The 12,165-nt window shown below is 46.3% G+C and overlaps 1 pseudogene; it reads left to right on the top strand.

The window, feature by feature from the left end:
- Positions 1 to 7,196: 7,196 nt before the first annotated feature.
- Positions 7,197 to 7,316, top strand: LOC136647045 (5S ribosomal RNA; annotated as a pseudogene).
- The last annotated feature ends 4,849 nt before the right edge of the window (positions 7,317 to 12,165 follow it).

The raw sequence follows: 12,165 nt of genomic DNA, 5'->3' as shown, positions 1-12,165 counted from the left end.
CCCTGCTTCACTCCGCTTCGGATGTCAAAAGGGTCTGATGTGGAGCCATCGAAGACAACAGTGCCCTTCATGTCCTTGTGGAAGGATCTGATGATGCTGAGGAGCCTGGGTGGACATCCAATCTTGGGGAGAATCTTGAAGAGGCCGTCTCTGCTGACCAGGTCGAAAGCCTTTGTGAGATCTATGAAGGCTATAAAGAGTGGCTGTCGTTGTTCCCTGCATTTCTCCTGCAGTTGTCTAAGGGAGAATACCATATCAGTGGTGGACCTGTTGGCTCGGAATCCACACTGCGATTCTGGATAGACGCTCTCTGCAAGTACCTGGAGCCTCTTTAGTACAACTCGGGCAAACAGCTTTCCTACAACGCTAAGGAGAGAGATGCCGCGGTAGTTGTTGCAGTCACCCCTGTCACCTTTGTTCTTGTACAGCGTGATGATGTTTGCATCCCTCATGTCTTGAGGTACTCCACCTTCTCTCCAGCAGAGACAGAGGATTTCATGCAGCTCAGTGACGATGATCTCTTTGCAGCATTTTAGGACTTCAGCAGGGATGCTGTCTTTTCCAGGTGCCTTGCCAAAGGCAAGGGAGTCCAGGGCCACGTGAAGTTCTTCTAGGGTTGGTTCACTGTCAAGCTCTTCCAGCACAGGCAGGCACTCAATGTTGTTCAGTGCTTCTTCGGTGACTACATTTTCTCTGGAATATAGCTCAGAGTAGTGCTGCACCCAGCGTTCCATCTGCTGCGCCCGATCCTGGATGACCTCGCCTGTGGCAGACTTCAGAGGGGCAATTTTCTTCTGTGTTGGACCTAGGGCCTGCTTGATACCATCATACATCCCCTTGATGTTGCCCGTGTCAGCTGCTATCTGTATCTCGGAACAGAGCTGGAGCCAGTAGTCGTTAGCACATCTCCTGGCAGTCTGTTGGACTTTGCTGCGAGCAGTTCGGAGGACCTGCAGGTTGCGCTCACTGGGACAGGCCTTGTATGCTGCTTGAGCTCTCCTCTTTTCCTCAATGACTGGTGTCAACTCCTCAGAGTGGGCTTCAAACCAGTCTGCCGCCTTGTTGGTCTTCTTGCCGAATATGGACAAGGCGGTGTTGTAAACGGTATTCTTGAAATGTTCCCATCTGTTGGATGCGTTTGCGTCAGCCGGGCCTGGAAGAGATTCCTCAAGCGCTTGTGCAAATTCCTCCACTTTTCTCTGATCCCGGGTCTTGCTGGTATCAATGCGAGGTCTTCCTTCCTTTTTCGTGTGATACAGTCGCTTTGTTTGCAGTTTCACTCTGCTGCACACCAGGGAGTGGTCAGTGTCGCAGGCAGCACCATGATAACTGCGTGTGATCTTGATGCTGGGAAGGCTGGAGCGTCTGGTGAGGATCAGGTCGAGCTGGTGCCAGTGCTTTGATCTTGGATGTCTCCAAGAGACTCTATGTTGGGGCTTTGTGTTGAAGAACGTGTTGCTGACACAGAGACCGTGATGACAGCAGAACTCTAGCAGGTGTTGGCCATTTTCGTTCATCCTCCCAGTGCCAAACTGACCTAAGCAAGTGGGCCATGAACTGTTATCAGCACCAACTCTAGCATTGAAATCGCCGAGGATGAACAATGGCTCTTTTACAGGGATTTTCTTGACAGTGGTGGCCAGGTCATCATAGAATTTGTCTTTGGCTTCTGCTGGAGACGACAGAGTCGGTGCATAAGCACTGATGAGAGTGATAGGTCCTGCTGATGACTGGAGCTGCAGGGACAAAATTCTTTCACTTCCCACAGTAGGTGGGATGATGGATTTCAGCAGGGTATTTCTGACCGCAAAGCCAACGCCATGTTCCCTGGTTTCGTTTGGTGGTTTTCCCTGCCAGAAAAATGAGAAATTTCTCTCCTTGACAGATCCGGAATCTGGCAGCCTAGTCTCTTGAAGGCGACGATGTCCATCTGCAGTCTGCTCAGCTCCATGTCGATGACAGCTGTTTTGCGTGCGTCGTCTATTTCTTGCAGGTCATCAGAGAAGCCAGGTGTCATTGTCCTAACGTTCCAGGTGCCCAGCTTTAGGGCAGTAGTTTTCTGTTTTCTGTTGCATGGTGCAGAGTTGTCGATCCGCTTGTCGGTTTTCACCCTAAACCCCACGCACCCCATGAGGTTAACGGACCGTGGCGAGGCAACACCTTACTGGCTGGGGACTGCCCAGCTTAAGGCGGGCGGTAGCTGCCCAATGAGATGCAATGATCTCTCCCACCGTCGGAAGCAGCCCCTGGCGTCATGCTCTACGCCAATCGAGCAAAGACTTATAACCGGTAAACTGCTGCTTCCCGTGTTGTGCCGACGCCGTATGGCGAAGTTGGAGTGTCCTCTCCAGTGCGCGAAGCCTGGGTAAAGAAGGTATGGAGGATAGGCTGTTACCCATGCAGCAAATCCCCCCTCTCCACGTCGCTGGAATGGTCCAATGGAAAGGCAGAAGCCAATACGGTTGGTTCCAGCGGCGTCGCAGGAGTTGCCAGAACGTGACTGTGTTCAGCCATGAACTGCCTAAGGGACTCCGGCTCCTGATTTTGCCTCGAGGTTGACTCCTGAAGCCTTTTCCAGAACTGGATGTAGCCACAAGGCAGTGGAGGTTTGAGGTCAGAGTTTCCTTCTCTTAGATGAGCTGCCTTCCTAGGCTGACGAGTCCCATCTACCCTGTGGCTGTTTAGTCGCCTCTTACGACAAGTACAGCCAAACTGAGGGCCTATTCTTAGCCCCAGCCCCCAGGGGTAAATTAAATGTTTTAATGATCTAATATTAGCAATTTGCTTAGTCAGATTTCCATGAAGATGAAAGCTGTTTGGAAATCTAAGCCGAATTATTTTATAATATAAAACAGAATCTCTCCCATAGCAGTTTCATGTACATTCTGCTAAACTGTGATGTTCGGCTAATCACTTCATAAATATTTCGCTGTGGGAAATATTCTAAAACACAAGGAGAGGTTGATACTTGCTACTAGGATTTTTAATAGCTCATTAAAGAAAGAAGAGAAATAAAATGGAAGGATCATAAATACGGTGTTTTTTTCTTTAATAGGCTCCACTTGTAAACTTTTACTTTCAGAGCAGTGATATGATCGAGGTGGGGATGGGGTTGCATAATCTGTGAAAGCAGGACTGGCCTTAGAAACTTCAGGGCCCAATGAAAGCACTTTTGCAGGGTCCCCTCTATTTTTGCGGGGCCTCCCTACTAATGTTTTTTTTAGCTCTTCGCCTGAATGGAGCTAGACCAAGAAAAAAAAAATCTGTTATTTCTGTGCAGGTGGATAGGACTCCTGTACCTTTAATGCTACAGTGCGTGTCCAGCCCGCAGCGCTCCCCCACTCTCGCCCACTACTGCCTTATCTGCAACAGCCTGCTCCAGAGCAAGAGAGGATGGCTCTGGGAGCTGGAAGGGTGGGGAAAGAGCAAGGCACGCACGCTGCTGCCTGCATGCCACCCATTTCAGGTCAATTGGAAGCAGCAGTGAGCAGAAGGGCAGTGCAGGGCCCCCACCACGCGCAGGCTCCACCATGCACAGGCCCAGTTGGGCAAAATTGCTCCTATTGCCTAAAAGCCGACCTCGTGTGGACGTACTGAGTTCTAGAGACTACTGCAGGCATGTATTTAATTTCATTTTAAACATAAATTCTGGGTTTGATCTGAAGAACTTTGAGCAGACAAAGAAAAACCAGCAGTTGCAGAAACGTTCTTGCACTATTGTGCCCCAATTTCTGGAGATCATATTTAGGGATGGGTGAACGGAAGACTTCCTGACACACAAAAAATGAATGTTTAAGCTAGAACCACATATTGTAATTGCTACCTGTAAGCCTACTCGAAAGACTATGGTATAAGCCTAAGCACCCGGTATTCCCAGGAGGCCTCCCATCCAAGTACTAACCAGGCCTGACCCTGCTTAGCTTCCAAGATCAGACGAGATTGGGCATGTGCTACCTGTAAAGAATTCAGCTATACAGATGGCCCATTTCAGGAACACGCCAGATACTGGTCTCTGCAGATAATGACATTCATGGCGGGGGGGGGGGAGGCTGCTGGCAAACCAGAAGAGCCTCTCAGAAGCATCTGGGAGGCCTTTCGAAGCATGCAGAAGCTGCACGCAACCTCCCTGCGCTTCAGAACAACCTTTCAGACACAACCAGAAGGCACTTCTGGTCTCAACCAGGAGGTCCTTAAGGTTCTCCAGATGTGGGCTCGGCACCCACACTGAGTCAATGGATACTGAACCTGCAGATAAGGGGGCGGCCACTGTATTATTAAGGACAATCTATTTCAAAAACAGATGGAAACTGAATGATACATTTCAACTAAAACAAGCTCCAATTTCCCATAATTTACATTAAATCCATAATGCAGCCCTAGTGATTAAATTCACTGCATGCTGCTTGATGAGAGACTTCGAGTGATGAAAACTGAAGAAGTATGTCATTAGCAAGGAAGCCGGTCTTGTGATGACAGCTGTCTACCTTGACCTCTTCCAACTTTTTTTTTTTCTGTCTAGTTCCCACAAATGGCTCTACAGAGCTTAAGAGACCAAGTAAAGAGGAGAAGCGAAAGGATGCTATTTTCATAGCTTCCTTTTAAACAGAAAAAATCCTAAGATCCACAATTATTTACCTTGATATATGCTGTAGAATTTTTAGGAACGGTTTTGCTCGCCTGGAGGACATACAGTCCAAATTGCATAATTTTCAAAGTTTCACAAAGAAATGTTCCCTCCAGGCAGTTGAAGGCCTTTGTATCTCGGGAAAGGATTGCCAGAGGCTTTACTAAACATTTACAATAATGAACTAAGTTGCGAGATCTGTGCACATTGTTAGCTATTTGGTGGTGTGGAATAAAGCCCAAAGATCCTCTTTCACATTCAGTTGAATAAATGCATTGAATGTTTTAGCTAAGGGGAATGTGAACAGTTTATATTCTTGGTTAGAGAGGGAAATCGGAGGATGGGGTTTTTTTTCCTCCCAAGGATGATGGCATTCTCTTACCAGGTTTGGCACAATAGTGATTCTAGCTTCCTTCCATGCACCAGATATGGGGCTTTATGAACAATGGTATAAAAAGATTGAATCAAAGTTTCCACCTGTGACTCACAAAATTTCTTATAAAGGTTGGCAGGAAAACAGTCTTTCCAAGCTCTTCAACCTCAAGCATTGTGAGATTATAGTCTGTGTGCCAACAGGTAATCAGTATTTGCTTCTTTTTGGATTGCATGAATATATTTACATACATAACTGGTAAGTTACTGTACAATCCTAGGCATATCTACTCAGAAGTAAGCCTCACCTGACCTTTCTCTCACTCTTTTTCTCCCTGTTTCAAATATTTATACCCTGCCTTTCCCCTTGAATAAGGGAGGTGTTCAAGGTAATTTAAAATAGTTTACACCCTGAAAACTGCATTTTAACACAGTATCAGAACAACAGTGGAAAACAGAAACCAATTGAAAGACAAAACACAGTACAATAAACACAATGTAACATACTGTGGTGGCAGAGAGCAAGCAGAACCAAAACCACACCACAAAACTAAAGTAAGCACCCAAACACTGAAGAAAATGAATGAGTTATGCTGGAACATAGGCAGAGGGAGTTAATCTAATTTCCAGTGGCAGTGAGTTCCACATACAACGTGTCCCTTACCTATGTTGCCACTTAATGGCAGTGGTACCTGTAGGAGGCCTTGTGCTTACCTTAGAGGAAGGCCACTCCATAAGGGGGAGATGGGCCTTCAAATACCTTGGTCCTCAGCTTTCCAGCACTGACATAAGGGCAATGCAGCTCCAAGGTAAGAGAAAAACATTCCCTCACTTTGAGAAGGCCTCTGTGAGTGACACCCAACTGCAGGATGCAGCACATGTCCCATTGGCACCGCTATGCCAGTGCTGGAAATTACTGACATAAGGGGTTAGGATTGCACCCTTATTGAAATATCTCTACTAGAACAGAATCCCTAGTCAAATCCAAGACAATTTGAATTGTTACTGCAAGAGTTCATAAATTCTTCCTAAATTTCTTAACAGTATCAATGTTATATTATGTAGTATAATCTTTTCATACTTCAGTCTCCTCGATATTGTATATTCTGTTCACAGTTGATTGTGTAAGAGCACAATCCTAACCTGGAGTTAGGCCTCCACAAGTCCCTTGCGCTGGCCCAGGAATGTCGTGAAAGTGCCATAAAGCACTTTCATGCCACTCTGGAGGCAGCTAAGCCATTGCGGGCCCTGGGGAAGGTGAGTTTGCATCGGCCAAGCTTGGCCGACGCAGAGGTCTGCGGAGGGCGGGGAGGTCCATGTGACCGCTGAGCAGCAGAGGTCCAGTACTCCATTAGTGCTAGGGCCTGCAAACATGCCTTATGTGCCTGCAAATGTGCTGGCGGTGAGCCAGTGCGCAGTCTTGAGGATTGGGCCAATAGACACTGCAATCCAAATTTGATGTTGCATATCTGTTGGAACATGAACCCAATAAGCCCCATAGCTGTGAAACCCTGTACGGCATCCCCTTTATACAAAGCCTTGATTGGCACCAAAATTGGTACCAATTGTCAGCATTGTTATGGCTTCTGACAACTTGTAAGGAGGGACAGTTTATATGGAAAAAATATGACTTTTCACAAGGCACTATCTAGATAGCAAAGAGAGACTCCAGTGAGAAACAGCTGAACTAAAATTTATCAGGAAATGTGATCCTATTCCATTGACTTGAACAAACGTGAAAGCCTCTTGTCCTACTACATCATTAAATATCAAAAGTTCAGCCAGAGACACTGTTCTCTCCCTTGATTGTTGCTGATGGAAATGATCGTTGTCCTTGGCTCATGACATTTTGTTTCACATAAGAAAAGCCGCCCACAGCATATTTTCCATTCTATGGTCATTTAGTCCTTTTGTTCACAGGTGTTGACTCACCCATGTAGACTCTAATAGGAAACCATTGTTCCTGCCTCTGTACTGTACTTGATGAACTGAAGAACAGCTTTCTCTGCTATACTGTTGTTGAGAATCATCACTGTACTTTAAATAATAATGGAAGCAGACATTTAAATTCTCCCCAACCTTACAGATTAATATATGGTCTGTTTGACTGTATGAGCTGGTAAAACGAGGGTGGCAGCATTACCAGGAGTGCTTTTGAAAGCATGTGTAAGAAGTGTACATGGGGAAATTGAGTGCTACTGCTGGAAGCAACTGTTACCCTGCACATGCCCGATCTCGTCTGATCTTGGAAGCTAAGCAGGGTCAGGCCTGGTTAGTACTTGGATGGGAGACCGCCTGGGAATACCAGGTGCTGTAGGCTTGTACCATAGTCTTTCGAGACTGAAGGTTGCCAACCTTTCCTGCTGGAACCAAGCTCAGTGGCCAATAGTGGCAAGTCAGTGCAATGGCATGAAGAGATGAGAGGTGAGGGTTAAAGGTGTAACAACAGATAACTTTTATTGTGTGGATAATCAGGAAATAATGGAGAGGGGGAATCGATCATAAAATGCCCTAGAGACTCGCAAACACAGAGGAGGAAAAGATAGAGGTACAAAGTGAGTTATCAGTTTGATTGCATGTGGGACACATAAGGGCCTGCCCAACACTCAGGTTAACTATCTGTATCTGCTGAGGTGGTTTGAAGTGTTGCAGAGATCATGGGGCAAGAGTGCCAAAGCACAGCAGTCTCCAGTTGCAAAAGTGAGGAGACAGGCAGTAAAAGGCTTGAAAAGCAAACCCAGGTTGGCTAGGCAGTAGCCTTAGCGAGTTCCAAGGAGGGAAGCAAGGCAAGGATGCTGAGGTTGCTGAGCCAGGGGAGGAGGGATTCCTTGCAAGGTGGTTCACCAGGCACTTAAGCAGCAGCTTACAAATGGGATGGTGGCTGCTGAGTAGGCACTGGAGCTGTCGCTCCTGGCAATGCTATTTTTTTTTAAAGGTACAATTCGGGCAAGCACCCAGCACCAAATATATATGTTTACATGTGTGTCTCCGGTGTGCCTTGATTCAGACAGAAATAAAATGTGGCTTTAGGTAGTGTGGAGAGAAGGGAAGTGGGAAGAGAGACTGGTGAGAAAGGAAGAGAGCAGACTGATACTTCTCCTTGGTGCTGGCTGACATAGTGGTCCTTGGGTAGTGGAGGGAATTGGGGTGTTTGACACATCACCAGCAGTTCCACAACAGCAACAAAAAGAGCAGGACCAGAGCTAGATGCATGGAGACACAAAGATGGACAAAGGCACAAGGGATAGGCACAAGGATATAAGGGCAGGAGGTCTGGCTCAGTTGGTAGAGCTGCCGCCTTGTATGCCCAAAGTTCTGACACTGCCAGTTTGAAACAACCGGAAGTACCTGAGAACTGATGACACACTGATATACTGATGAGCTGACCCTCGGTGGCAGAGAGGAGTTGCCGTCAAGTGGAGCATGGGAAGCGAAGGGCCAGAGAGAGGCCAGACCAGGAAGGAATCCAGCTGGAAGGAGGAGTTCTATGAAAGACGAGAACTATTCAATTGTAAAAATCCCTACGGGGGTTTAGAACAGCCTGCCTATGTAAACCGCCTTGGATTAAAGTCTGAGGAGAAATCTGACGACCAAAGAAAGGCGGTATATAAATACCTGTATAAATAAATAAATGTGACCTGGCTTTTTCTATTTTCAGTTCCCATAAGGAAGCATAAAGGCTATTGTGGGGTACACTAATCAAGGAGCCATTCTTTTCTGCCTTAACGTTTCTTGATGATTCATTCCCCCAGTGCAAGGTGGTTGTTTCCATTGTTTCCCACCCTGCCAAGGGTGTAGCAACAAGCTCTTGACTTGCTCCACAGGCTAGGGACTTAATTCATAGTTCCTGATTAGATTCGACCATGGAGTCAAACGGTGAGAGAAGTAAGGTTGGGGACCCTTCTTTTGCTAATTACTTTGTTTGCTCCAATCAGGAAGTTTCCAGAATGTGGCTTTTGTTGTCACCAGCGAATTTCAACCTTTTTCATCTTGTTGACACTGATAAGGCACAATACACTAAAATTGTCAAAGCTCACCATCAGTTCTTTTTTTTAAGGATATACAGAGGGACCCCATATCCACGGATCCTGTATCTGTGAATTCACTTATATGTAGATCAGGTTCACAGGGACCTGCCTCATGTGCCTCCTGGGCCTCTTAGTGCCTTATAAGGCATTAAAAACTTCACTTCTAGTTCACCGAGAAACTTGAAGTAACTTTTTTTTTTTTTAACTACGGGGCTCAGAGGACTCTCCAGAGGTGAGGGGAGCAGAGCTCCCCTCACCTCTGTAGGGTGGGGGGTGTTCAGTGGTATTACTGGAGGGTGGGGGTACAGCATATTTACGGGGCTTAGCGCCGGCCAAGCACCAGAGCTAGCCCAGAGTGAACCCACACTGGGTCAACGCCAGTGGTTCACCACTCGGCGGTTACCTGGACTGCCTAGCAGCAGCGAGGTCAGTGGGGGTGGGGGTAGGCAGGGAGGAGGCATTCTGGGGCAGGGGGAGGTGGGGAGAAGGCAGGCAAAGGGTGGGGAGGAGGTGTGGCAGGGTAGGAAGGGGCAGGACTGCTGGAGCTTGGCTCCACTGGAACCAGAGCCCCATGTCGAGCCTCTCAGCCTGACACAGAACTCTATAACTCTATGCCTACTCGATAGCAGGCGCAGAATTGAGTAGCCCCATTGCAGTGCTACTTTCCTTATATAGGGGAAGGGGACAACAAAAGTGCTCTTCTCCCAAAAAGGCAGTGGCAGTTGACCAGGATGTATTGGGAAGCTGCAGCTGCCATTTTGGCTTTGTGGTAGCCCCATGCTCCGGGCAGCTCATAATTGGGTTGTAACACAACAACAACAACAACAACAACAACAACAACAACAGTATTTATATACCGCTTTTCAACAAAAAGTTCACAAAGCGGTTTACAAAGAAAATCAAATATCTAATGGCTCCCTGTCCCAAAGGGCTCACAATCTACAAAGATGCAACACCAGCAGACAGCCACTAGAAAAGACACTGCTGGGGTGAGGTGGGCCAGTTACTCTCCCCCTGCTAAATAAAAGAGGGGCACAGTCCACAGTCCATCTGAACAACAACTGACTGAAGAATGATAGTGGTTCTGCCCTCCCCCAAACTGTCCAGATGGTCCTACTAATAAATGACCCCCCCCCCCCAATTCCCATAGCACACCTGCGGATCATTTGTAGTGCACCAATGAGCCATGGCGCACTGCTTTGAAAAGCACTAGTTTACACATTCAAGTTTGCTGTCCATGTAAGGTATGACCAATCATGCAATTTTCCAAAAGATACGAAAGACAAAGTTCCCTTAAGCCAGGCAGCTAGAAGGGTGATCTCGGAAGCTAAGCAGGGTCAGGCCTGGTTAGTACTCGGATGGGAGACCACCTGGGAACACCAGGTGCTGTAGGCTTATACCATAGTCTTTCAAGACTGAAGGTTGCCAACCAACCATTTAGAAGGGTGTGTGTGGGTCTGCGTGCATTTGCTCTATGAACCAATGTTTTTGCCTTCTTTGAGGCCTATGGAACTGGAATTCTCTTGCCATCAGTACCACTCAAGTGTTATGAGCCTGGCCTAGGTCTGCTTTCCTGGCAGGCACCCAGCATTGTGTACACCCAGATGCTCAGCAGTATATCAGGCAACAATAGTGACTTCTCATAGTAAAAGGCATGAAGCTTGCACAACACCATGACATCTCCAGTCTGGGCAAGTGTACAAGAAGAGAAATTGAGGAAAAATAAATCCCCTTCTGTTCATTTTGGTTTGCATGGCAACATTGCTACTTATTTGTCTCAGAACTTTTCAAGATCAGCGAAAAAGGTCTACACGGAAAGGTGATAAACTAAAAGCTTGTGACTGGCAGGGGGTTGGCTAATAGAGTGAGGAAGCATTAGGTAGAGAAGATATAATGGGGAAATGTTTCTGGCTGGCAAATGTTTTGTTAGCCGTCTTCCTTTGTATAACAATGCTGTTTTATACCCGCTGGGTTAGTGCTTTATGAAAACCTTACAAAAGAGCCGGCAGGGAAAAAATTCAAGGGATGGAACAAGTACAGCCAAACTGCTTTACTGAGCTGGAAAAGGTGGGGGCATGTTTAAATCCAATTTTTTAATTGTTGTTGCTATCATCACTAAGTTTGGTTACCTTTAAATACTCAACATATAGGTATTGATTTGCACGCAACATCTTAACCCACATTTTTCTGGTGGGCCATTGTGAGATACAAGAAGCTGGCCTAGATGGGCCTTTGACCTGATCCAGCGGGGCTCTTCTTATGCTCTTAACCATGGTCCAAAATTTCACTTTTTATTTATTTCTGCATTTTTCCACATGAGAGTGAGGGAAGCCCTGATAGTTTTTTATACTCCAATATATTCAGATAATTCTGCTGTGAATTCTGAATAGAAACTTCAGGGCAAGAAAAATATTGGATGATTGCCCAGGTTACTATGTGTGTGAAAGCTTCTCAGAGCACGATCCCACCTAAGCAGAGTTGCATGGAATAATGTTCCATTGACCTCAAGAGATTTTTTTTTTTTTTTAATTAGGGTCAGCACTGAAAATTTAAACAAATGAAATTGGAAGGAAAATGTCAGAATTATGGGACTTCTGTGGAAAGCCAAAAAAACGTTTCTATAAAACAAGTGAAATCTTTCAGAGGGGGTTCTTCCTCATCCCTAAATTCGGTATATATGTTATCAGTTAAAGCACAAACAGATTAGAGCAGTAACTAGCAATAAGCATATCAGGGTGCACCTGAAGAGTGTGCCCTGACAAATAATGTAATTCAATAATTAAAGGGTCCTCTGATCCAAATTAACAGCCCACAGAGGAAGATGTCCAGCATATTTCTGCGTGATTCACTCACTACTCTGGTCTTGCTGGTTGCCAAGAATTCTGCCATCTCTCTGCATCAGATATTACTGGATCATTCAACCACTCCTAGTTCAGAGATCAGGCATCAAAGGAAATTGTCATCTATTTGAATGAGTTTTCAGCCTTGCTTCTTTCCAATCAGGATGCACACCCAGAGCAGTCACTCATGCAGATGTCCAGAGGAAGAGCTCCTCTGTGTGTGTGTGTGTGTGTGTGTGTGTGTGTGTGTGTGAGAGAGAGAGAGAGAGAGAGAGAGAGAGAGAGAGAGAGAGAGAGAGAA

Source organism: Tiliqua scincoides, chromosome 3, assembly GCF_035046505.1.
Source record: "Tiliqua scincoides isolate rTilSci1 chromosome 3, rTilSci1.hap2, whole genome shotgun sequence".
NCBI lineage: Eukaryota > Metazoa > Chordata > Lepidosauria > Squamata > Scincidae > Tiliqua > Tiliqua scincoides.
Note: the sequence above shows the minus strand (reverse complement) of the source record. Positions and strands in the feature narration are given on the sequence as shown.